We start from the raw sequence: 25,288 nt of genomic DNA on the forward strand, positions 1-25,288 counted from the left end.
TTGATGCTACGGCCCCTTTTTGGAAACTTCTGTCCCCATGGAGGCCCTTCTCCCTCATCCTCCGGCCCCACTCCTCCAGGCACAGGCTCATGAAGTCGGTCTTTACGTGGCTCCATTGTTGGGCCTTCTTCCACCAGTGCCCTGGAGCTTACAGTCATGATGCAGGCATCCAGGACAGTATTTTACCCGTGTTTGTTCATGTACTCATCAGTCCTTAGTGAGTCCTGTGTGCAATGTCTTCCTCAGGAACAGGAAAACAGTGGTGATCTAAACAGATGGGGTTCCTGTCCTCATTGTGCTTATGGTTTTGCAAAGAGCTTATGGCCTAATGCTTTTCTCCAGCTGTGGCCAGAGTGATTTAATTTCTTGCTAGAGGCAAGCTGTAGGTAGTAACCTGAGAACAAGGGGCTTGTCCTCCACTTTTGAAGCCACAGCTGCTGTGCCTTCTGGAACTGCTTCTCTGGGTCCTGGCTGAAAAGGCCACAAGGAGTTGTTTTTAGGAGACAGCTCCAGGTTCTCCCACAGAAAACACGTCCCAGGGAAATTGAAAGGGTGTGGTCTCAAAAGATATTGCAATCTCTTTTAGAGGTTCATGTAGACATTTTAGTAGTATAAACTAATTCCTGGGAATAGTGAGATTTTAGTAGATGATCCCTCAGTACTTCGGAAATATGTTCATTAAACACTTTTGTGGGGACAGGGCCTGGGCCGGGGGCCATCAAGTGCTCTACTTCGTCTAAGCTTCACCATGATCCTATGAGGACAGGTAGTGTGTTGGAATTTTGCGTAATGGACAAGGGGAGCTGGAGCTCAGAGAGGTCAATGACTTGTTCACAGTCACTCAATTAGTCATGGGTGGAGATGTTTTTGAACCTTGATCTTTAGACTTCAAGTACAGAACTCATTTCATTATAGCAGCATATTGTCTTGTCTATATTTCTTAATTTTCAATGATTTTATCTTCTACTTTCCAGGGCATTTCTGTGAAGAAATAGAAGTTTTGGAGATACAGAAGAGGTACCAGGTGGAGACAGGGATCAATGCTAGATTCATGGGCTATCGTAAATCAAATGAGCCCCTCTTTCATATTCAACTAGAATACACCATGCATCTGGAATATATTTTCTTTAAAACAGTGGTGAGCATCATGCAGTCCTCAAGCTTTAAGAATACAACCCTTGATCTAGGAATGTCAGGAACAGAAAACTCAGTTCAGGCTCTTGAACACGTTGAACGTACGTTCATTCATTCAAGTTCAAGCAATAGCTAGTCCCCCCCGTTGTGCCTGACCCTGCCAGATGGGGGCAGAAGAATCTTCTACCAGCCCAGGATGAGTCCTGGACGGAGACTGACCCACGATAGAGCATATGAAGCCATGCGTATGTAGCTAGTGCCACAGTTTGGGATAATGAGTGAAAGAGACAAGATTCCTCTCCTTCCTAGACACATTCTCAAACGGGAGGGGATGTAGCAAGAAATTTCCATTTCTCTGTTTCGTAAGTAGGTAGTAAAGAAAGAAATCCAGTCTTGCCTTTTGCAACCCCTCCTTTGCTGTGAGACTCCCTTAATCCCCCCACCCTATTAGATAGGTCCCCTCTACTTCCTCTACTTTTCCAGCTCATAGAAGCCTCCTAAGGATCTATTTTTATGCCCTTGCTCTGTGGTTGGACTCTAGTACTTATCTATCTCTAATTTGTTTATTCTTTCTTACTTATTGACAGGCAATTCCCTCTCTAACATTCTTCTGCCTGTCCTTCCCAATTACTAATTCTTGTTGCTGTTGTTAGAGGTGGTCCAGTTGATTCTGACTCATAGTGACCCTAGGTACAACAGAACTAAACACTGCCCGGTCCTGTGTCATCCTCACAATTGTTGCTATGCTTGAGTCCATTCTTGCAGCCACTGTGTCAGTCCATCTCACTGAGGGTCTTCCTGTTTTTCACTGACCCTCTACATTACCAAGCACGATGTTCTTCTTCCAGGGACTGATCCCTCCTGATAACATGTCCAAAATGTGTGAGACGTAGTCTCGCCATCCTTTCTTCTAAGGAGCATTTTGGCTGTACTTCTTCCAAGACAGAAATTTTTTCACTCTTTTGCCAGTCCATGGTATATTAATATTCTTCAACAACACCACGATTCAAAGGCGTCAATTTTTCTCTGGTCTTCCTTATCCATTGTCCAGCTTTCACATGCATATGAGACGACTGAAAACACCATGGCTTGGGTCAGGCGCACCTTAGTCCTCAAGGTGATGTCTCTGCTTTTCAACACTTTAAAGAGGCCTTTCGAAGCCGATTTGCCCAATACAATGCGTCTTTTGATTTGTTGACCACTGCTTCCATGGGTGTTGGTTGTGGGTCCAAGTAAAATGAAATCCTTGACAACCTCAGTCTTTTCTCCATTTATCGTGATGTTGCTTATTGGTCCAGTTGTGAAGATTTTTGTTTTCTTTATGTCGAGTTGTAACCCATACTGAAGGCTGTGGTCTTTGATCTTCATCAGTTAGTGCTTCAAGTCCTCTTTACTTTCAGCAAGAAAAGTTGTGTCATCTGCATAATGCAGGTTGTTAATGAGTCATCCTCCAATCCTGATGCCTGGTTCTTCTTCATATAGTCCAGCTTCTTGGATTATTTGCTTAGCATACAGATTGAGCCAAAAAGTGTTCAAAACATGGAATTTTTCATACTCTACATTTCATGCTTTTGTTGTTGTATGCCATTGAGTTGATTCTGACTAATAGTGACCCTATGTGACAGAGTAGAACTGCCCCATAGGGTTTCCTAGGCTGTATATATATATATATATATATATATATATATATATATATATATATATATATATTTTAATAGCACTTTAAGTGAAAGTTTACAAATCAAGTCAGCCTCTCATACAAAAACTTATACACATCTTGCTGTGTACTCCTAGCTGCTCTCCCCCTAAAGAGACAGCACACTCCTCCTTGCCACCCTGTATTCCCCGTGACCATTCAACCAGCTCTTGTCCTCCTCCGCCTTCTCATCTAACCTCCAGACAGGAGCTGCCCACATATTCTCGTGTCTACTTGAGCCAAGAAGCTCACTCTTCACCGCTATCATTTTCTGTATTATAGTCCAGTCCAATCCTTGTTTGAAAAGTTGGCTTTGGGAATGGTTCCAGTCTTGGGCTAACAGAGGGTCCGGGAACCATGAAGTCAGGGGCCCCTCTAGTCTCAGTCAGACCATTACACCTGGTCTTTTTACGAGAATTTGAAGTCTGCACCCCTCTGTTCTCCTGCTCCATCACGGATTCTCTCTTGTGTTCCGTGTCAGGGCAGTCATCGGTTGTATCAGGCACCATCTAGTTCTTCTGATCTCAGGCGGATGTGGTCTCCGGTTTATGTGGCCCTTTCTGTCTCTTGGGCTCATATTTACTTCATGTCTTTGGTGTTCTTCATTCTCCTTTGCTCCAGGGGAGTTGAAACCTATTGATGCATCTTAGATGGCCACTTGCTAGCATTTAAGACCTCAGATGCCACTCACCCAAGTGGGATCTGGCTGTAAATCTTTATGGTGCATTCGAACCACCCACATTTGGTTAGCAGTCAAGCGCTTAACCATTGCACTGCCAGGGCTACTTTTAGCTAAATCCTTCTTCTACCCCTCATGCCCCAAAGGCAGTCAACCAAACCTTCATGAAATAGTAAAGGAGTTACTGAAGCTTGAGAACATTTACAGATGCTGAAAAATATATACATATATATCATAAAATATATAGATCATAACCATTTTTATTTTTACCAAATTGTATTTCAGGCATAAAAGGCATCATACTTTAAGTTCTTAGGTGAAATAACTAAGAGAGCTATTCATCAAGAAAGGTCATTTCAACTGACTGCCAGCTTTGGCAGGAGATGGTGGGTTGTGAAAGCCGGAACTTGACAGGACTGCCTTTCTCTTCTGGATCTTGTAGCTTTTCTGCCTTTGACAGTGTGCAGTCTTATCACTTTTTCTATTATTCATTTTAGTGGAAAATGTTTGTGTTTTCCTTCTCTGACAGATTTTCGCCTTATGCAGATTCCAGTTTTCTCGGTTTTACTGTACTTGGTTTCTAGAAACCAAGGCCTGCCTGTGTCCATGGATTAGATGGTGGTGGGAGGGCTGTTCACTCCACCGTGTTGGAGATGTGCCCGTGGGAGAAGGTTCCTTGCCATATCAGGGGTCTGGACCTCACCTGCTGAGAAGACACCAGTGGTGGGGACAAGTGACGGTCTATGGAAGCAACCTAGACCAGCCTCCTCCTTGGTTCCAGCCTCCAGAGGTCAGTGATAAGGTCCTCCTCCGTCTTTGGTCTGTTTTCAGTGACTTCTTTTGGAGATACAATCTTAACTCTAAGGCTCTATCCCTGAAAATATGTTTATAGAACAAACTTGTACCACTCCTGAAAACTTTAGGTTAATGGTCTGGGCTTGATATTAAGTTACATTCAAAGGAAAGTGAAATGATAACTAGACACACCCAGATATTGTTCTCGTTGTGAATGTGGCTTTGGCTCAGTTAACTATGGGGCTTTTGAGGAGAAATAGTAAATGTATTCAAAAGGGAAGTTGATGATGATACTCACTTATGAGGTCTGGATTACCTGGGTTGGTCTCGTCTGTAGGTAGATTTTGAGAGGTTGTCAAATCAGATGGAGCCCTGGTGGTGCAGTGGTTAAGCGTTTGGCTGCTAAGCAAAAAGTTGACAGTTTAAATCCAGCAGCTACTCCTTGGGAACCCTATGCGGCAGTTCTACTCTGCCCTATGGGGTTGCATGAGTCAGAATCTGACGGCAATGGGTACAGGTCAAACCAGATAGTGCTCCATCATTTCTAGTTGTGAAGGCCATGGTGAATCTGTCAGCTTTTCTATCTGCAAAAATGTTACAGACGGATTAGACTCATGGGGCTGATCTAGTCAAGCTCATCAGCGTGGTTAGAGTGAATGATACTCTGGGGTCTTTGATCCTTGGCATGGACAGACATCAAGTCTATGGTTTAACTGGGAGTCATTGTCCAAATGGACATTTTGGGACTTTCTTAGTAATTGTACGGACCCAAAGGAATCAGTGTAAACTCGTCAGAGACTGGAGATCGGTTATGCACTGATTTGGCCTTTGAATTGTCTATTTGTACAAGTTAACACATTTCTTATACGTGTGAAGCCCTGCAATTGAGACCCGAAGGCCTGGAAACTCTGATTAGCACCTCTGCAGGTTTTTAATCCCCACTGGGGACAGGAATCATGGACTACCAACCCATGCATTTCATGCGGCACATAATGAGGGTCAACCCTTTTAGGGGGCTTCTCCTTAATAAGCACATTCACACCTATCTTTACCTTCACTATAAGCTTAGGAGGGATGTATGCTTGTTATCATGTTTACCGTGTAGCTGAAAAATTTAAGGCAGAGTGAAAATAAATGACTTGCCCTGGATCCCACAGCTGGTAAGTGGCAGAGCAGAACTTTGACCTTAGAGTACACATTCTGCCATCCTGCTCTGTGGTCCTGGAAAAGATGAGTGGCATGGAAGAACTTGGGGAACTTGTCTTGCTGCTTCCCTTTCAAGCTGGCACCTTTTGAGAGGATAACAAACCTAAGCCCTCCTAGAGAGAAGAAGGCCTATAGCAATGGTGAAGTCCTCCAGGGAAGGAAGTTCCTGTCTTCTTTGGCAACTTCTACTAATGTTTCGGAGTCCCTGGGTAGTGCAGACGGTTAACATGCTTGGCTGCTAACTGGAAGCTTGGGGGTTTGAGTCTGCGCAGAGGCACCTCTGAAGAACCCACCCAAACCAAACCTACTGCAGTCGAGTTAATTCTGATTCATAGTGACCCTATAGGACAGAGCAGAATTGCCCATAGGGTTTCCAAGGCTATAAAATCTTAACAGAAGCAGACTGCCACATCTTTCTCCCTTGGAGTGGCTGGTGGGTTTGAACTGCCAAGCTTTCAGTTCGCAGCCGAGTGCTTTAACCACTGCATCACCAGGGCTCCTTCCTCTGAAGAAAGGTCTGGCAATCTACTTCTGAAAAGCCAGCCATTACAAACCCTATAGAGCACTGTTCTACCCTGACACACATGGGGTTGCCATCAGTCAGGGTCAACTTGATGGCAATTGGGTGATTAATGTCCTAACAGTCCTCATTGTCAGGAACTCTTTTCTTTTTCCTGGTGAACCTAAATCCTCTCACTCTAGTTTAAGCCACTAGCTTCTTACTCCATACTCGATGGGCATGAAGGATAGCTGGTTACAATATTCTGTGTGTAAATCTATGGTTCTTTGAGAAATGAAAACACACACATACATATATACCCACCCTTAACAGCTCAATTCCTCCACACGTGCTCACTGTGATAGTGAAAGCTCAGACTTTTGCCTAAAGAATGAAGTCTTTTTTTCCCTTTGGAAAATATTTCCCAGATTAAATAGAAATTAACTTTGAATTTCTTGAAAGTAATATATCCCAGTTGATGCGTTGAACTTCAATTTCCAAAAAGTATATTTTTTAGCGAAGCAGTGGATGTCCTTGAAAATTACGGAGCTTTAGAAGTCCTGCCAATAAAGTTTTAAATTATGAACCGTATCATCATCTTTCTGTAGAAATACATACCATAAATAATAAATGCTTGGAAAGAAAGTGTCCATGAACTTAAGAGTTATGTAACATGGTCTCCCTGAGATGTAAAGCATCAAGAAGTAGGTTTTTACGTTTGGAAAAATAGATGCATCATGGCAATTTGTGGCTACATAGGAGGATAAGTTGTGTGTAGCTGTGTTCTATTTTTATTTCCATTATAGATTACTTTCGTATATTTTTATGAGCTTCTATTTAGAAAATAATCAGAACTCTCCAAGTAGATAGTTGGTGCCCAGTTGGACAATACTTGAAATAATAGGGATGGGGTGGGAGGTGAGGGAAAGGAAGTGAAGAAAGGATTAGGAATCATTTGGAATAAAATAAACAAAACCTTACTTGTTTCTTCTCGGTTACCCTTGGCCCTTCAAATTCTGACGCTGGCCTTCACTCACAACCACCAACAAAAAGTGGAAATGTACGGAAAAGGAAAGATGTGTGGAGAGTATCGTAAGGCAGGCACAGGCTTCTTTGGGGAGGAAATCACATCTGTGTTGTTCCAGAGGAGAGAGGGTAAGTAAGGGTGATAAAGACAAGGAGAGGAGACAGGTAGAGAACAGTTGAGAGGAAGACAGAGCAGCAGAGAGAAAACAAAGGTGCAAGAGGAAGGGGAGGGAGAGAGGCAGGGAGGTAGCCGACAGTTGGAAGAAGAACCAGGAAATGACAGTAACATCTCAGGGTGGAGAATCCTGAGGGCTGCTGAGAACCCACTCAAGGGATTCAGCCCCTGAACAAGGTGGCAGCTTAGTGCCCCATTGCACCCCTCCCACCTTCATCCTTCACCTAAGCCCTGACAGTGGTGTCGTTGTGAGTTGACGTAGAGTTGGCTCTGATTCATGGTGACCTTATGTATAACAGAATGAAACGTTACTTGATCCTGTGCCATCTCCATGATCCTCAGTATGTTTGAGTCCATTATTTGGACTATTGTGTCAACCCATCTCATTGAAGGGTTTCCCTCATTTTTGCTGACCCTCTACTTTACCTAATGTGGTATTAGAGTAACACAAACAAATGCCATTTATTCGTTTCCTTAACATCTTCCACTTTCTCTCTCAATTTGCATCAGTTTGATCATCTTTAACTTTCTCTTGTATCTGGCTCCATTCCACTTCAGCCACTTTTTCTCCAGGTCTAGCAGGCTTCGCATTACCCTCATTGGACGACATGACTCCAGAGGCCCAAGTTCTCATCCCCCTGTCCTAGCCCATGCCTGCCTTTCTCCTAGTCTGTCCTGCCACCCCCTGTATTTGAACCCTGTGGTTTGGCTACCCAGAGGTATTGACAGTTTCCCTGGACAAACCATGCTTCCCTACTGGGCTGTACGTAAAAAATCACCCCAACTCATGGCGACACCATGTGTGTCAGAGCGAAACTGTGCTCCACAGGGTTTTCAATGGCCGATTTTTTGGAAGTAGATCTCCAACCCTTTCTTCCAAGGTGCCTCTGGGTGGACTTGAACTTCGAATCTTTTGGTTAGCAGCTCAGCGAGTTAGCCATTTGCACCACCCAGAGACTCCATGCTGCACACACTTGTTTCCTAAGTCTGGAATGGTAACAATGATAACTACACTAGTTCATGAGAGTGCCAGGCAGGGGTTCAGGCCTCATGTACATTGCCCTGTGAGGTGGGCACCAGGACCATCTCTATTTTACAGAGAAGCAAACTGAAACCTGGAGAGGTTAACGAATTTAAGGGGAGTCTTGCCTGTGCAGGAAGGCATATTAGATAAGGACAGAGGAAAAAAAGAACCGATAGATTTTATCACCTACTATGTACCAAGCAAACATAGTTTTTTATGTACCAGGCAAACATAGTAGGAAACCCTGGTGGCGTAGTGGTTAAAAGCTACGGCTGCTAACCAAAAAGGTTGGCAGTTCGAATCCACCGGGCTGTCCTTGGAAGCCCTATGGGGCAGTTCAACTCTGTCCTAGAGGGTAGTTAAGAGTCAGAATCCACTTGACAGTAATGGGTTTTGGCAATGGGTTTATGTACCAGGCTGCGCTAGCCATAACATTGCCTTCCGGATCTCAGACTCTATGGTTTAAATGCCAAGCTGTCATATTTCACTAGAATAAAGATTTTTGGTGAATGTTTGGTTAGCGGAGAGACATTTTGTGTTTCGTAGGCTTTATTTATGTTTTTTAAGCCACAGCATTTCCTGGTTTGATAAGGTAAAATATTCTCTCTCACCTGCTCTTTTTCCCATTGTCAATCTTTTTTGTTGCTTTGCTTGCAGCTGTTATCTGCTTTTGAGTCACACAGAAACATTTGCAGGAAGAGCTCCAGAGAATTTAGGAAGAAAGGAGAGGGAGGAGAGACAAAAGGTGCATTTTCTTCAAGAAGCAGGAAAACATAAGGAAAATAAAGGTGTTCTCAAGTGTGTCGCCTGCAGCCTTGTCAGGTAACATTTCTTTAGATGGCTTTGCTTCCCCTCCCTTATGCCTAGCTGGGTCTTCAACATTTTTTAACATCTCTTTGGGGACAGGGACATGAACGTGAACTGCAGGTCAAAGGCTGAAATTAGGGGTGCTGGGGACCTTTGTCTGAAAGACTCACTTCGTCTTTTGTCTGTGCGTGCACTGGGAGGAGGTATGGCCAGTTCACAATTCCAGTCACATCGGCCTCTCCTGGATGACAGAATCACACCTTCATCCATCCCATTTACATTTCAAACTGCCACTCGCCTGCTCTTGATTAATTATTTAGTAACCCTGGCCACTTGTGAGCGTTCTGAGCTCATATTTCACGTAAAAGGTCCAATCCTTTTTTATCCAAATCTTCTTTCCCTGAATCCATGTGTAGTTTTCTAAATGAAATACTATGACATTCCTTTTGCAGCCTCAGGTACCTGATGTGCTGCCTTGCCTTCGTAGCCATTGGGCTGTACATTCCACCCTTGGGAGAGCAGGATGCTCACAAGACTGGACTCCACCCACCCGACTCCCTCCCTACCTACCTTTGCAACCTTGGCCAGTTCTTTCCCCTCCTGAGCCCTCAGTTTATACATATATTATTTGGGGATGCACAGCTTCAAGGTCTCTTCTATCTTTAATTATGGATGGAGACTGTGATATAGGGACGATGTGATACAGAATTGAAAAAAATTTTGTGTCTCTCCTGGCTCTGGCTTACCGGTTGTGTGAAACATTGCATAAGTTACATAATCTGTCTGAGTCTTCCTTTCTTTACGTCTACCAGACACACTGCCCTTGAGTCAATTCTGGCTCATGGCGACCCTATAGGACAGAGTAGAACTGCACCATAGGGTTACCAATGCTGTAAGTCTTTATGAAAGCAGACCACCACATCTTTCTCCTGTGGAGTGGCTGGTGGGTTTGAACTGCAGACCTTCCGATTAGCAGCGAAGTGCTTAACCACTGTGCCACCAGGGCTCATTTTTACCTCTACGATGGATATGAAATTATATAAGTGACAAGTGTGTTGAAAGGACTGACTGAAGCAGTAGCAATAACAACATATATTGAGTGCTGACTCTGAGGTAGACAGTATACTTAGGACTTAACCTTGACTCTTCCAAACAATGCAAGTAAAAGAGTGGGCACAGAGCCGATCCTCAAGAACAGTTAGGCAGTTTATCACCCTGATTCCTTTACCCTGTGTAAAATTACTGCCAACACTGATATGAGGTCGTGGGAGAATTCCATAGTAGAGCAACCTCAGTACTCTGAGATGGTAACCTGGACTTTATGTCATTCGAACTTTTGAATTCCAGTTCTAACATGCATTCCTCGTGTGACTTCAGGAAAAGTATTTAATTTTTCTGGGACTCAGTGTCATCATCTGCAAAATGGTCCCCGTAAAATCTGCCTCTGAGGGATGTCATGAAAATATTAAAGAGATAAAGAAGGTAAACCCCTGGCACGCAGGTGGCATTCAACAAATCCTTTTGCTTTCTTAACATCGTGATAAATGGATGTCTGCTCGTAAATAAGCTCTAATCACTTCTCCAAAAAAAAAAAAAAAAAAGGTAATAAAGGTTTAAATTTCTCTCTCTTGTTAGCAAAAATACTATTAGGCTTTAAAGAAAACAGAGCACATCCTTTGTCACATAATAAAACTGAGCCTATGCTTTCTTGGCAAAGAAAAAAAAAAAGCATAAAGACAACTGACATGGATTCTCTGTGCATATTGCATTTTGTCTCCCTGTTCTACAGTTTGCAAAAACCGAAAGTCCATCTGTCTCTACAGACCTCTTCTAGTTTCTAGGAAAAAAAACAAAACAAAACCATTGTCTGGATAGAGTAGTGCTGTCTCATTTCACTGCCTTAAAGCCACGCTTTATAATTTCTTTCTGATGTCATCTGCATGAGGTCGGGATGCTGATTTATGGCTGCATCTGCCCTGGCAGGTTAACCCCCACCGCAGGTCACTCTGCTCTGTTAATTGCATCCCAACCTTTCCCTGGGTGTTCAGTGGTGAAATCACAACAGACGATAACGTGCATCCTGCTGCACATTGCTCTTCTATGCCCATGTGAAAAGAACAGCCAGCAATGTCCCAGTACACTCCTTTTCCAAGTGTTTATACAATCGTGCATCAGCCTGATAGCTGCCCATCTATTAAGCCCGTTAACTCCACAGCAGACTATTTTACTTGACGCAGGGCCTGTGCTTGAGAACACTGGAATCTTGATTTATTTTTCCAGTCCGTCTTTTCATGTGTGTCTGTCCCCTCTTTGAGTATTAGTCCTAAGCTATACAATTCCTACTTCAGGTCAAACGTCCCCTTAACTCTGTAAGTAGCAGAGAGCGCACACTTGCTTTTTGGCTCAATGTGGCATTGGCTACTAGAACTATCGCAAAACAACAAAAGAAGAGATTGTATCTATTTCCTTTTTTTTTTTTTTTAATGAAAAAGCAATCAAGTCACAAAAGTAAGATGGATCTCATCCGATGCTCAAGTAATTTCCAGGCACACACGGGGCAGAGAAAATGTGTGTTAGGTGCCAGGTCTGTGTTTTGCGCAGAGTTGTTGGGCTGCCTACTGGGGACTCAGCCCCCTGCCCTGCTTGGAGGGCAGCTCCAGCTCCCAGTAGAAGGACTGACCAGGGCCTCAAGCAGGGGGAGTGTGAAATCCACCTCAGCCTTCTGCTGGCCTCCCCTCTCAGCTACTCTCCATGTGTGATTCACAGCTCCCCAAGCCCACCCTCCAGGATATCCCTGGCCAGGTCTCAGGGGCAGCCCAAATCTCCCCTCGAGAGGACAGGCCAGTCTTGGACATGTGGTTGGCAACTTCAGTGCCTGGATTTCCTCAGCTCTAAAATATGAAGGACAGTATCTTCTAAGCCTACCTCCTAAAGCTTGGCATGAGGATTAAATAAAATAAACACCTGTTTAAGGCTGGTAAACAAGAGAAACCTCAATGAGATGGACTGACACAAAGCTTCAGCATTGGATTCAGACATATCAAAGATCAAAAAGATGGCACAGGACGGGACAACCTTTTGTTCTGTTATACTTAAGGTTGTCATGAGTTGGGACTGACTTGATGCAACTAACAAAAATGAACAAAAACAACAACAACAAGGCTTGTAAAATAATAAAATAGCACAAACATACAAGGTGTAAAAAAAAAAAATCACTGCCAACTAAATAATAGATTAGTTTCAATCCCAGGGCCAAACTCTGTGTGCGGGGCTGCCGTAGTCACAGGAGGGGAGGTGGGGGGCTCTGACCCTGAAAACATGACCTCCCATCAGTCATGTAAGATAATGGCATGTGTAGCAGCCAGGGTGCTGACTGCCGAGTGCCACCTGGCTGGAACTGCCTTCCCTCCCATTTCCTTTCTTCTTCTCAGCCTGGGTCAGCAGCACAATCCACCGTGCCAGCAGTCGGTATCTCTGAGACCCGGCTTCGGGGCGGAGGAGCTGTCTGAAAGTACAGCGTGGGTGCTGCCAACCTCGTCCATTGTCCATTATAAGGAGCCGCCTTGTGTTCAGTGATCTTTGCAAATCAATGCTCACCCAGAATGAATACTGATTTATACTGGGTGATAGAGAATGCTGCGTTCATGTCTGGGGATGACTCTTCAGGATGAAAGAAGGCCAGAAATCTTTTCAAAGAAGATTTCATATGTATTACCACTGGGGAATAAGGTGTTCCTGGGCCAGCTCTAGACAAAATCATGAAGCTTTGTCCTGGCCCCCGATTTTTTATTAAATTTGTGAAAACTGTGACAATAGCCGAGCAAGATGGACACTAGTAGGACCAACATTCAACCTTTACATTGAAGAGAATTTAAATGGAATTGAGATTATAACACAGTTAAAATTAGATTAGTGTTATAATAAGCGCTAGTATCCCAGGAAAATTGAATGGGATATAATGAACAACCAAGGCTGGTAGAGTAAGAGGAAATGTCATCAACAGCCACATAAGTAGAGTAGGTTACTACCACTGAAGACGTATTTTGACTGACATAAAATGGGGGCTCTGGTGGCACAGTGGTTAAAAGCTGGGCTGCTAACCAAAAGGTTGGCAGTTCGGACCCACCAGCAGCTCCTTGGAAATCCTATGGGGCAATTCTACCTTGTCCTATTGGGTTTCTATGAGTCAGAATTGAGTCGATGGTAATGGGTTTTTATACATAAAATGAGACCCAGAGTAACGGTAGCTTAAGAAAGATAGAGATTTATTTTTCTTTCACAGAAAAACCTGGTTGTAGGCTGTCAGGGTCTTATTATTCTCACCCTCTTCTCCTTCCTTTCTTTGTCTTCTGGAGTAACTGGGACTGCACTTGTCTAACACACTAGAATCCAGAGATGTCCATCTTCCAACTGTAGTTGCTTCTTTCTTGTGGTTCCGCTTGGGTATCCATTCCCAAGGACACCTCTTGGTCCAAGATGACTACCTTAGCTCTGCCCATCATATTTGCATTCCTGCCAGCAAGAAAGAGGGGCAGGAAGAAAGGACAAAAGGAATATGACTGCTGTCTCTTAAGAAAGGTTCCCAGAAGCTGCTACACAGCTTCACTTATATTCCATTGGCCAGGCCTTAGTCACATGACCACAACAAGCTGCCTTTATTCTGGGTGGCCAGTGCCAGGCAAAACCAAGTACTGTGGAAGAAGTGGAGTTTCTGGGTGGTGCAAACAGTTAATGTGCTTAGTTACTAACCAAAAGGTCGGAGGTTTGAGTCCATCCAGAGATACCTCAGAAGAAAGCCTGGAGATCTGCTTCCAAAAAAATCAGCCACCGAAACCCCATGGAGCATAGTTCTACTCTGACACACATGAGGTCTCTACGAGTCGCGTCGACTTGACAGCCACGGGTTTATGGGAGAACTGGAGGACATATTGGGGAGCCACTAAAGGTCTCTGCTACGTCATGTCATTTCAGGGCTTCTGGGAGATGTGTTCTGTTTTCCCTTACTTTTCCATATGCCCCAATCTAATTAGCTGATACTTAAAATTTCTCGACAGACATCAAATCTTTCATCAAGACAAAACAGACTTTCTCATGCTGTGACTTTCTCCAGGAACCTGGTCCTGGTTCCTTTTCTCCCCCAATATTCCCGTAGTCCAGCTGAGCTGGTATCATGGTGAGCCACCCCCAAGAGATCATTTCTTTCTTTGTTCATATTCATGTTGTTGTCATGTGCTGTCAAGTTGGTTCCAACTCACAGTGACCCTATAGGACAGAGTAGAACCACCAGGTTCCCTAGGCTATAATCTTTACAGAAGCAGGGTGCCAGCTCTTTCTCTTGCAGAGTAGCTGGTGGGTTAGAACCACCAGCCTTTCAGTTAGCAGTTAGCAACTTAACCATTTTGCCACCAGGGCTCTTTGTGCATTATTCAATGAGGGCAACAAACTATTATAGCACCCAGCATTTACTGAGGATTATTACATGCTAGCTTTTATGTTCACAATTTTATATTAATTTCCTATTAAATTATATTAATATTTTATATTAAATTAATCTAATCATCAACACAACCCTAGGAAATGGTGGAACTGAAGCTGAAATCTCTGCTAACGCTGTCATAATATATAGCCTTGGTGCTAACCATCACCCGCACTGTCTCTCCTTTATCCTTGTCATTTCTGCCACTGTTTCCACCTGATAGGTTAGGAAATAGGGTAATTAAGTATCTGCTAGGAGCCCCGGTGGCACAAGGATTAAGTGCTGGGCTACTAACCAAAAAGTTGGCAGTTTGAATAAACCCAGTGGCTCTGTAGGAGAAAGACCTGGCAATTTGTTCCCATAAAGATTACAGCCTAGAAAACTCTGTCACATGGGGTTGCTATGAGTCTAAATTGACTCAACAACACCTAGCAACAACAAGATCATCAGGCAGGCACCGTGCTGATCCCCATGAAGGAGGCAATTTGTCTAGGTTTAATTCCTCAAGGTGTGTGTGTGACGAACAGTGGTAGTGGTGGAAAAGCTCCAGTAAATTCCCAGATGAATACAAGGCAGTATGATAAGTTCTGTAAGAGGCAAAAGTATGTGTATTTCACTGTAGGTGTTCAGAAGACATAACTTTAAGGCACCGGAAGGGACAATATAAAATGAGTTAGTTACTTTACAGCAGCTACACCTCATTTCCTGTGGTTTACCTCCAGGACTTCAGGGGATCTACAACCAGTACAACTTAAAATTTGACCTGCTTCAGCCAGACCCTTCTGAATCTTCATTTCTTCAAGTTCTGCTGAGTCAGTACTTGATCCACTAAGGCCCCTGAGAGTCTGAACCCCCAATAACTTGACTAAAACCATTTCCCTGTGTAAGTGAGGTGTCAGTAACCTGCCCTTGAAGATCTGATCAAATTTGACTGCGGTCCTAATTCCATGGCCTTGGGAGAATCCAAAATCTTTCCTACTATTTTTGTTCTTAGCACTTACTTCCTTAAATCTGTATTTTTGCCTCATGCTTGAATGCTGCCTTCTTAGTCCCACGTCATTGGTTTTCATAAAAGGTTGCTCTTACTCATGTCATTCTGAGTTCAGTAGCTTTATCAAAGATAGGGTTATTCCTAGGGAGGGTTCATATCTCAGGGAATGGGTCCTTCTGCAGGCCCCAACTTCCTCGTTTTTTTATCCTGTATCTGGAAGAACTTCAGCTTTACATGCTAACACATGATTCCTCAGCATTTGTGAGTTTATACCAAACCACTGAGTACTTTTCTAACCCGAAACTTATTACCCATGCTGTAAGAAATTCTGGGGAATTAAAGTTCTCTTATCCTGTTGCTCTTGAAGTTTTGGTGGCTAGACTGGTCCAACAGAAATCAATCTGTTTCTAGGTAAGCAAGAGATGTCATGATGTTCCTGGATGCTGGTGATGGACAACTTTTGCCTCTCGTGTGGGCTGGGAAGACAGGAGCTTGGAACTACTGCTAGACCTTTGTCCCTGAAGGAACGGAACTTGCTGCACTCTTCAGACATGACAGGTGCTGATGATTATGAAGATGGTTGGAATTAAAATATCTGCAACAACACTGTAGGAGTTCGTCCATTGGTGGAAGTGATAGAGATGCCTAACGCTTATCCATATCTGGGTCTTCTTTCATTCCTGTGCATGTGGGAAGACTCCCTGGAGGTTGTTTGGGGCCATGAAACTAGTACAGCACAATGGCCTTGGGGTTTTCGGTCCTAGGCAGTGAAGAGAGGCATGATTTTTCCAGGCTGTCTTCTGCTGTAAGCCATGTGTTGAAATGGTAGTTTCACAAGATGTAAGGAGCCAGAATCCCTGAGACACCAGATGGACAAGCATCGGACTCTGGATGAGTGAGATACAAATTTTATTAGGTTAAGCCCCTGTTCTTTTAACTTTATTACTATAGCATAGCATCCCAACAAATACCAAAACAAACAATCAAACAAAAAACCGGATTCCGACTCATAGCAACCCTATAGGACAGAGTAGACCTGCCCCATAGAGCTTCCAAGGAGCACCTGGTGGATTCGAACTGGCAACCTTTTCGTTAGCAGCTGTAACACTTAACCACCACACCACCAGGGTTTCCCCAACAAGCACAGGGAATATATAATTCATATAGATTTTATTCAGTTCTGCCACCGAGACACTCCTGAATATCTAATAGATCTCAGATGTTTGATGGTCAAGGATGTTTCGGAAATAGTTGCAAGGAAGGATTCTCTGTATTCTTCACTTATTTCTGTTGTTTTTCTTAAGTAGCCATCATTTAAAAGAGACTAGGCAATAAGGTGACAGGTACTGAATAAAAACACCAGCAGTCAGAATTGGAGAGAAGCAATTGGTAGGAGGGTTCTTGAAGACCCCCTCGACCTCTGCTTGCCTAATTGATACGCTGTTCTGGAACCAATCAGCCTGACACGGTGCTCCTGCCCGTCAGTAAAAAGGGAGTACAGTGCTGAATCCATATGCTACCATCCTGCCTTTCAAAAAAGTGGAGAATTCGAGGATCCCGTTTCCATTAATAATCACCAAACATAACAATTAAACACAAATCACACCAGGCTATAAAGTCCCTGCAGGATACTCTGGGTCAATTCTGTTTGAGTCTGAAATCTGCTCTGAATATTGGCAAGGTAGAACTACTGGTTAGAGAAGAAGAAGAGGGTAAGATAACCCCAAAGATGATTAGGAAAGGTTGAAGAGTACGTAACACAGTGCCAGGTATTTGTAAAGCACTAAGAGAATATTTATTGATCAGATGGTGACTGGAAGTTAAGACTGACACGCCAACTAGTAGCAGAAATTGTGATTTACAAACTCACCTTGGCTACAAGGATAGAGTACATGAATCCTAACTGGTACCATCTTCTCTAGTACAGCTCACTAACTGGAAAAGCCCGGCAAGGTTGGATGGCTAAACCTGCATAAGCTATGTGGCACTTCCCGCTGTGATCCAAGTTTAATTCTCTGTCCTATATTCTCTGATCCTAATTTTGTGGGTATGGGCATTCTAGTCACAGAATGTTGTAGTTGTTGGATGCCATTGAGTTGATTCCGACTCATAGCGAGCCCATGTGACAGAGTAGAACTACCCTATAGGGTTTCCTGGGCTGTATTTTTAATGGAAGAAGATCACCAGGTCTTTTTCCTCCATGGAGCGGCTGGTGGGTTCAAACCAATAACCTTTCAGTTAGCAGCCAAACACTTAATCATGGTGCCATTGGGCCTCCTTAGCCACAGAATAGTAGCTGGCTGTCTCTAGGAGGTCCTTGATGAATCCAAACTGCTGGTGAAGTGCGTGTGAAAAATGTACATATGTTATCCCACTCACATGTGTTGTCTATGCTGCTTCTAGAGAACCCCTTTATATAGAAAGAAATGTGACACTGACACTGGAATGTAAGAGAATGTACTTCATTAAAAACTTGTATTAGATTAAGGCTCTGCCATTTGGTCTTTATTTGTTACTATGACATAGCGCAGTGTATGAATTCCAACACATACTGAAAATCTGTAATTTATATAGATTTTACTCATTAAAAATCTATTCATTAAAAAGAAAACCTCTAATACTCCCAGTCAAAGAGTCAGAGGTTTGTCTTTAAATTAAATGCTGCCTTTCTAATCTGACTTTTGGAATTTTTTCTTCAAAGGTAGAGAGGAGCCTCTTTAGTCTGGTCCTTCTCAGAAAGGCAAAAGGGAGAGGTTTGTTTGGGCTTATCACCTGAAAAAGGAGCTTCGAGAACTGTCCTGTGCATTCAGTCAGCCTAGTCTCTGGCAGGTGAACGGTCAAGTGTGCCAAAGGCTATTCCATCAGCTCTCCAGGTGTGTGAGTTGCCAGCGTCAACTTGTCTTATTGAGAAAGGAGAGGCAGAGCAAATGAGATTTCTCTTTCTTTTGTTTTTCCAGGATCCTCTCCAGGAATATTTCTTTCAGCCTGACTCCGAGGAGCAGCAGCTAGTGCACGAGGCTGTTCCCCTTGGGCACTTCCTCCTTCTTCAGTCGTCCCTTCTGATCGTTGCATTTTCCACTTCTGTAAATTCCTACCTGCTTTTCACATGTTTGAGCAGAAACTGAAGTTAGCCGAGCATTGAATATGCGGTTTTTGGATTCCCACAACTCGTTTTCCTCAAGCCAAATATTGAGAAGAGTTTGGCAGCAAGTCACATGGTAAGGAAAGAGCCTTGGAGTGGGACTCAAAAGGCATGGCAAACTCTGACAAGTTACTCTGCCTCTCTCAACCTCATTTCCACCATCTATAAAATAAGACCTTGGGTTAAGGAAGGAAGCTTCTAAAGACCAAATCCTGTAATTCGTAAGAAACCATGTTCCACAGAAAAACCATGTATTGGCAAATGTGTATTTATTATCTTCCATGATACCTTTGTAGACTAGTTTTGAGTGAGTTCTGAATTCATCCCGTAGCTGTACTATCTTAATTTCATATTGACGACACGGTTTCAACAACTTAACCATAAGGCATACACCCTGGCTAACTTCCAGCCTTCTCATAACAGAATAGATTAATTAAACCGGACAATTGCTGTGAAGTCTTTGTAACACAGAGCAAAGGAACAGGTTGGAAATTTTCTGAGAAATCTGGATTTTGTACAGCTGACATGGTAAGTATCAGAGACCTCAAATGGAGTTATTTTCCCATGAGTGATCTAAGTAGCTGTTGTATTTAAATAATACTGGCTGTGTAGAAATCTATTAAGATGATTAGATTGTGATCGGTTGACCAATGTGAAGGGTAGGTATTTGTCTAGCTTTTTTTTTTTTTTTTTGCTAGAATCATAGCAACTACAGGAATTATATCATGAATTTCGGCAGAAAAGTCAGCTATCCCAGCCCAAAAGCAGTTGAAAGGAACCCATTACACATACTCCCCCACAGAAACTTATTGAGAAAGAATGTGTTAATATATTTATCTTATAAAATAAAATCGTCAGGAGATAAAGTTTCCATTTGCAGCTTTGGCTTCTCCTATATGGGTTTCCATTGCCTTGCTAAAATTGAGAGTTGAACAGTGGCTCAGTAAATTTAAAATAAATAGGGAGAAATTAGATCCTCAAGACACATCTTCATAGCTCCTTTACTTTCAGGTTCATAATTTTAGAATTTTCTTTTTATTTTCAAGTTTCTGGTCTTGAAAGGTGGCTGCATCTTGACAGTGGAATCTGAGAGAGTCACAGCTTTATATTCTGCATATTCTTCTTGACTGTAGAAAGGTCTTAGTTTTAAATTTCATCACTGTTTCTTTGCTCAAGCTCTTTTGATGGAACGTCCATCTTATTGAAAGGTCGGAAAAATTCCAGCTATTGAGGTGCTTTTCAAATGTTCAATTTATGAGTAGATGGCTTATTTACCTACCAAACCCAGAATGAAAATTCTGGCATTCTCATTAGCCTTCTTACAAAGCAAGTCTTTAAAGCTTCCCCAACACATGTGAGAACCAAATTTTATGAGGACCCAAGACCAGCCAGGAAACTTTAACAAAGAATAAATTTCAGAACGGCAAATTTTTAGTTGCGCAAAGGACATTGCTAAAACTTCTGGGTTGGAAGGCATCCTGATCTACCTAATTCTATTTATGAAACTGCATATGTGCTTTGAAACTCCATTTAGATCCAGCTCTTTCAGCTAGAGATGGAAACCATATGTGTGTCTAAGGCCCTTATGTTTTGGCTTGGAGAGCCTAAAATTTTGTTTTGATTTCCAACTTGGCATCATTTTCAGATTTGGAGGCATCCTGGGTACATCCTTGACCTCTGTGTCACATAGATATATATTTTTTAAATCTATTATTACTCTTCTGAGATGGGGCCCATTTAGGTATGTCTACAATGGTGTTGTGGCCTTTTATTCTCAAAAAGTCGTTCTAAGTAAAACAGATCTGAGGTAAATATGTGGAAAATTCAAGCTCATGACATTGTACAAGATAAACTAGTATTTTCTTTATTGTTTATCTGAATTCGTTAGGGTTTCTTTCCCCCTTGATTCATTGCTTAATTTTTGTAGTGTGAACTCAACCTTCTGCTGCACCATGCATCCAACAATTACGGGTATGTATCAGTGTGAAGGTGGCTGGCTGTCCACCAAAATCTATATCCCCATTTTTTCAAGGTAATCCTATGGTTGTAGCTGTTCATGTGGGCTTTCAGTTAGGGACTATGTTTCAAGTCTCTCTTGCAGGCATCTGTCTAAGTTCCTGGCAATGGAATGTGAACAGAAGTGATACAAGACATTTCTAGGCCTTCGTTATGCTATGCTATCTACCTTTGAGTAGTCCTCTGACTTATGGTGAACCCATGCACAAGGGACTAAACACTGGCTGATCCTGTGCCATCCCCATGATTGGTTGCTGATTGAATCATTGTGATCCATAGGATTTTCCTTGGCTGATTTTCAGAAGTAGATCTCCAGATTTCTAGGGGTAGGTCCTAACACATTGCCTCCCCTGTAGCAGATACTGAAATACAGAATAGCCTACAACTAGCTCTGAACATGATGATGAAGACCATAGCCTGGAGGATGCTGGAGAAACTGATGGAAAGAACCAAAGTCCTCCAATGCTTTCAGGGAGGAGAGCAGCCAGCCTACCTATCCCGGGCTATTGTATGAGTTAGGACAAATGCTTCCTTCCTCTTAAAACTAGCTTTTTATCCCAAAAGCATGCCTGGAAACTTAGGGCTTATGAAATCATGCTTAAAGGAAAATAAACCTCATGCATAGGAGCCCTAATGGTGCAGCGGTCAAAGTGATCGACTGCCAACTAAAAGGTTGGTGGTTCAAAACCATGCAGGAAAGATGTGACAGTCTGCTTCTATAGAGATTTATAGCCTTGGAAACCTCATGGGGTTGCAGTGAGTCAGAATCAACTTGATGACAGTGGGATTGGTTTTTGGTTTGGTTGCATAAAACCAGGCAGAGAATCCTGGGCCATGCTTGCATGGATCCAATCAACTCTCTGCACAAAAAATAAAGAAATATATCAGGAAAAATTAGTCAGTTTGGTTTTTTAGCATCTTGGTATTTTAGGGTCAGAAGGAACTTTAAAATTTACTCATCATGCTGCTGCTATTTTTCGCTGCCATGGAGTTGACTCCTACTCATGGCAACTTTACGTACAACAGATTGAAACAATGCCAGGTCCTGCATCATTCTCTGATCGCCAACATCCTTTTGGCTATTGTGCCAATCCATCTCACCAAGGGTCACCCAAGCCCTCGTCGACATTCCACTTCATCAAACATGATGGCCTCCTCTAGCCCCTGATTCCTTCTGATGACTTGACCAAAGCAAGCAAGTTAGATAATGTTCTGTTCTGATCAATAAAGTTTTCATTGGCTTATTTTTGGAAGTAGATCATCAGGCTTTTCTTCCTGGTCTTAGTCTGAAAGATTCACTGAAGCCTGTCCACCACAGGTGACCCTGTTAGTATTTGAAATCCTGGTAGCATAGCTTCCAGCATCACAGTATCACACAAGCCATCACTGTACAACAAACTGAGAGGCAGAGAGTGGTTATTCAACATAGGGACTTCTTATTCCACTCCTTTGTTGTGTGGCCATTTAATCTCTATTCATACAATTAAAAAAAATCATGTTAGTGACTGAGGTAATCTCTGTTTAAAAGTGCCCTTTTAGTGGAAGTGTGCATAGCTAAGAATGAGGAGTGAGGTACAACAAGACTATCAAAAGGGAAGGTGGTCAGTGACACTGCCTCTAAGTCACTCTCCTGTGTGGTGGGCTTTGGAAGCCTAGTGGAGCCTGGAATCTGCGATTTAACCTTGCTTAGCCTCTCAATGATACCTCCTACATTCATTTTCATTTTTTGGTAGATCATATGAAATAAGATCTATGTGTTATCTGACACGTTCATTCTCAGCAAACAATGGCTATGATCGGAGGCTGATGGCAACTTCACACAGATCCCATTGCTGATTGCTGTTACCTAGTGCAGGAAAAAAAAAAAAAAATTATTATTTTTTTAGTGCAGGCTATGGAGCCCTGGTGGCATAGAGTTTGGTCGTTAACTAAAAGGTTGCCAGTTTGAATCCACCAGCCACTCCTTGGAAACTCTGTGGGGCAGTTCTACTCTGTCCTTTAGGGTCTCCATGAGTTGGAATTGACTCAGCAGCAATGGAAGTATAGGCTGTGGAGGCAAAGACAAAGGTTCGTGATACAAAGAGAGTGAAAGAGGTGCTGATACACTTTCAGATTTACTTTCCTGAGACTTATTAAAGATTTAGAAGAACGAAGATGTGTCAAGGCTTTTTAAGACCTTGAAAAGATATTTTTAAACATGAAAGAATAAATATTCTATAAACTGTTGTGTTTTTTTTTTGCAATATTTCAGAATTTACATTGGAATTTAATCATCATATTATATTAACATACTGTAGAGGAAATGTTTCAAAAACAAATGTGTTGTTCACAGGGACCTTGCCTGTAACGTGGCTATGATATTTAATGGTATTGAATACCCTTGGAAAAAAAGCATCGCTGGTGGGTTTGGTAGTTGACTCCACATGTCTTTTTTCCCGTTAGGGATTAACAAAGTGGTGCTTTTTGCGATGCCTGGCATGTAGTAAGAAACAACAATATAAGCTACGATGATAAGGGTAGTGATGATGAAGTTTTTATTTAGTCTTCCACATTTTTTTTATTTTGCCAATTTATCATTTTTTACATGTACAATTCAGTGATATTGATTACACTAATCAAGTTGTGCAAGCTTCACCTGTATTCATTGCCAAATTTTCCATCACTATTAATAGGTATGGTGACATAGTAGTTGAGTACTGTGACTGCTAACCAAGAGGTTGGCAGTTCGAATCCGCTATGTGCTCCTTGGAAACTCTATGGGGTAGTTCGCCTCTGTCCTGTAGGGTCACTATGGGTCGGAATCGACTCGATGGCACTGGGTTTGGTTTTGATTTTATTAACAGGTACTCAGTGCTTCCTAAGCAATGAGTTTCCCTTTTCCCCTCTCTCCCACCCACACCTGGCAACCACAAATAAACTTTGGTCTCTATACATTTATATTTCGTATAAGTCTGCCATATACTTTTGACTTTGAATACAAACCTGCTTCCAGAATGGCTTTCAATTAGTCTCTGGACCATCTGAGAATCTTGAGAATCACACATTTGGCCGGGAACAATGGCAGGTGTGGTTTTAGGAAGTCAGCTGATTCGGAAGATTTGGCAATACTTGAAATAAACATTCTCAAAACATACGCCAAAAAACAAAAACAAAAACAAACCCGTTGCTGTCGAGTTGATTCTGACTCATAGCGACTCTATAGGACAGAGTAGAACTGCCTCACAGAGTTTCTGTGGAGTGGCTGGATTCCAACTGCCGACCTTTTGGTTAGCAGCCAAGCTCTTGACCTCTGGGCCACCAGTGCTTCTCTTCAGAACATAGTGGACCAATAATTGATTTTGGCCATTTAGTGATCAAAGTAGAAAAGTTCATGATTGATTTACTACAGCAATCAGTATCAATTATAAAGCTGATCAAAAAGAACAGGGCACCTGGATAGCAGAGCTCAGTCTTTCTGTGGTGTGCAGACATTTTTATTTCTGCAGCCTGTTGTTTTCATGAGCTCATACACAAAAGAGTTGTGCTTGTGTAAATAAAATAAAGTAGGTGGTTGAAGCAATTATTCATAGAATTTAAACTCCCATTCCACCAATAACCTGAGTAATTTCTATTAAATATTTAGAGTATTAAATGAAAATGTGAGTGCTGAATTATCTGAGTGCATAAATGAACACACACTGATTGGTAAATATATGAGTATACACATGACAGTCAGTGATTGATTCATTCATTTGATAAGACAAACCTTGTTGGTTTTATCATGCCATGGAACAATTGGTTTCTTTGGGCCTGTGGCCACTGATTTTTTCCAAAACCTGGCCAACCACCTGGCACAAGCTTGTCATTCAGCTGTAAGTAGGAACAGCATGGAGGGAGACGGGTGGATTGGTGCATAGCCACTATCATTCCAAGTAAGACAACTCTAGTCATGTTCTCTTCTGAAGTACATCAATAACATCATGTTTGAAGAATACATTTCTAAGCTTTTCTCCTCAAGTCTCCTTTGTAGGGGATCATTATTATCTTTGTATCTTAAACAACTTGATACTATATGAGCCATCGTCTTGTTTTCACTACCCTTCCTTCCTGTGGCTTCTGGCTTCCTTTCTATCCTGTATCTGCATCCTCCAGCTTTCTTCTGAACTTCAGATGCACCTTCAGATCCACTTATTTATTAACATCTCCATGTGAACGTCCCAATGCAAACCCAAAATGTGTAAGCTTGACTTGATCACTTCATCTTCCCCTCTCCCTTCCAAGTTTACCCTGCCTCTCACATCCTCTCTCTCCATCCTGTCACCCCAAATTCTCCCCTCTCTCAGCTCCTCTCAACAATCAGCCAATCAATCACATATCAGTCAAATTTCCTTCTCTCTTGGCAGTATTTTATTTTAGGCCACCATCATTTCCCAACTGGCTTTCCTTCCAATTTGCCATGTTTCTTTCTGCCAGAGAAGTCATGTAACTCCTCTGCCCATACTTTCCCTTGATAGCCTTTACCCTGGTTTGTTATTATATGTTTGTGCAATTGTGTGATGCTTATCTCTTTCTGTAAGTGTGCACTCTACGAGCTCAAGAACTGGGCCTATTTTGATTCACATTGCTCATTATCTGGCATGAAT

The sequence above is a fragment of the Elephas maximus genome, chromosome 17 (genome assembly GCF_024166365.1).
Source record: "Elephas maximus indicus isolate mEleMax1 chromosome 17, mEleMax1 primary haplotype, whole genome shotgun sequence".
Lineage (NCBI taxonomy): Eukaryota > Metazoa > Chordata > Mammalia > Proboscidea > Elephantidae > Elephas > Elephas maximus.